Source organism: Dreissena polymorpha, chromosome 13, assembly GCF_020536995.1.
Source record: "Dreissena polymorpha isolate Duluth1 chromosome 13, UMN_Dpol_1.0, whole genome shotgun sequence".
Lineage (NCBI taxonomy): Eukaryota > Metazoa > Mollusca > Bivalvia > Myida > Dreissenidae > Dreissena > Dreissena polymorpha.
In genome coordinates this window covers 74,911,790-74,914,834 of record NC_068367.1, presented here as the reverse complement: position 1 = coordinate 74,914,834, position 3,045 = coordinate 74,911,790, and positions in this window count along the sequence as shown.

The following is a 3,045-nucleotide window of genomic DNA, read 5'->3' as shown; positions in this document are numbered from 1 at the left end:
ATGTACCAATAACATGAACATTGCATAGTTTCATTAATAAACAGCACTCCACTGAGAAAGCGAAGAAATCCTCGCAGTCAAAATGACATGAACAAGACAAGGGCTCACAACAGAGCCAGTGCTTCCTTCCAATCAACCACAACAAACTACAATCAGCGCCTTGTGATTTCACAGTAAAGCAACACAAGTAAACACGACGCTAATCGAGGTGAATATGAAGATAAGGATGATGATAAACATGACGCTGAGGATGATCATAATGCTGATGCAGATGATGCTGCCGACGACGACTACGACAACAACGACTTATTTGCACAAGTATATCAATAATGCTAATAATTAACTGTCTGACTGTGTGACTTTAGAAGAGTTTATTGATTTACTCATATGTGATTGTGGCTGAACGTGCAAAAGACGGGAAATGTTCATGAAACATTGTCGTCCTTCGTTAACTATTCTTCCCACTAAAGACAAACATGTAACGTTATATAGTACGTGTTTGACAATAGGGGATGAATGCGTACACTACTTGTATTATGGTTTGGAATACATTGTGAGCATTTTCTACGCTAAATCTATACAACCACGTAAATAGACACATTTTAACATAACTACGCCCTATAAGAAGCTCCGGATATATTATAATCGTCGAACTTAGAAGTGCATCAATGAAACATATTTTCCTTAGTATGTCAGGCCATATTATTAGACACCGTATATGTAATACCGTTAAAATATTGCCAAGAGATTAGTCTGCTTATACAACCAAACAGAGTAAACAAGCGTCATTCGAGACAAACGATACTGCATTTTGCAAAATGTATTTCTTTAAACGCACTCATTATATTTTACCGTCTGACATTTCGTGACACAGCGTGTGCGATGACTTCATAGTGTTATACCGTGTATATCTCTAGTTAATCAAAAAAATAATAATTGAATTTTATTTCAAACATTTTTTAACATAAAAAATAATGCCATGGTAGCTTGAAATAGTGTCATAGCATTTAGAGAAGTTCATAATCAGAAGTAAGAAATGCATTCACAAGACGATAAACAAGCAGTCGTCGTATTTAAGGTATAATGTGTCAGTGAACCAACCCGTTGTCACGATATATACACGCTTACGTTGAATGTTTTATGAACACAAGTCGTATACCCTTTTGATTAACTATTTTATGTAAGCAACACACAAATTATAATGGTAAAGTTATAACTATCGATACAATCTCCATTATATTGTACTTAAATAAAAATTGACGTATCGCCTAAAACACTCCACATTCGGAATATAACCATAACTTACTTTGAACAAAAGTTTATGAACCAGTTATAGTTATATTAAATCAGTCGTATCATAGTTAATCAACGCAAAGTTTTAAAGTCTGGCAATTCAAATAATACACTAATAATTCCTCATAATTCCCAAATCAAGATGATCAACAGTTCACATAAGTAAATAAGATCATAACATATTACATATAAGTCTGATTACAATTTTAAACGTCTTCCGATATCTCACGATATTTGTTGTATTGTTATTTTAGACCAACAAAAGATTCTACGAACGGGTGATATTTAAAACAAATAAATAACATACATATTCATATAAACACGTATTGTTCATTTCAAAATCAACTCATGGTGTTTCGTTGCTACCAACCGCTACAATCATTACACACGATTTAGTTATTTAACAATGATAACATTTTCATTTGCATTTATCATTTAGTTGTGGTCTATGATATACCGATGCAACCACCCTGATAACCCTTTTCCACCAAGATTGACAGAATGATTCATTTTGTTTATAGCCCCATTACTTTAAATCAACAGTGGCACGAAGTGATAAACTTTAAGTTGATCCATGATGGGCTGTGTATAACTTCAGTTCTTAATATCAATAACCAGATCCTCATTCCTTACCCAAATCAAACTAGGAACAGAGATTATCTTACATTGTTATAATATTATGTGTACGTATCTGTAACAACTACGCAACTTAGTTCACATGTCGTTGCGATACTAATTAAGCGTTCTTGTATTATATTTTGTACGCATAGTGCCCATGTTTCAGTGTCTAGTAGTCTTAAGGAAGAATGTTCCTTTACTATAGACGAACAACATCTTTTAAAATACAGAAGTACCTACCAAACTAGTAAGGTTATGTGACATCAGGCTTAGCTGAGATTTTATTTTCAGAGTTGTTATCGACTAAAAACTTGGCGTGCCCAAATATTACAAACAATACATTTTACCAGAGTATGGACTATCACCCGTTTGTAGTATAGCTATAGCTTTAACTTTTCTTTTATCGTACATTACCCAGTTTTGCAGTGCCCCAGCCAAGAGTTGTCCCAAACCTTAGATACATTATTATTAGTAGATGACATAAGCATTTTACAAACTGACATGTCGTTTGAATAAATCACCTGCACGTGTCATTTAATCAAATTTAATTGATTTAATTTAATTGTATGTACTTTGAAAATACAGCAACCATGTAAAAGAATCCAACAGTCAAAATCAATTGGTTTCTCGGAATATTGACTAACACATGATTGTAGAGTACATAATGCTGATAAAGTCACCTGCCCTCTCCATTTATTTACGTGCGGGTGATTTTTTATTCAATTAATTGTTTGTAAAAGCTTTTAAACAAACAGTGACAATATCAGTTGCCAGAATCCAAAACAGGAGTTTTTCCGGATCTTTGATGATACATACTTGAATAGTAAAAAGCCAGCTATCACGCTGGTAAAGTCATATGCAATCAAAATTCTTTACATTAGCTTTTAAGCGGGAGTGAACATGTTTCAAAGTATTTAACGTGCGTCATCAAAGGCGGACTCCACTTAGTCATTATTGAAAACTTGTTCGCCATTTTATCAAAATTTCATTTGATTTTAACAAAAGTAAATATTGGGTAAGACAGCTTCGCCGAAACATGTAGAAAGCTATTAGATATACATAATAATAAGTAAAGCAATAACGACCACCGGAAAAACTTTGCGAAACCGAAATTTCGCAAACTTAAGTACCCTT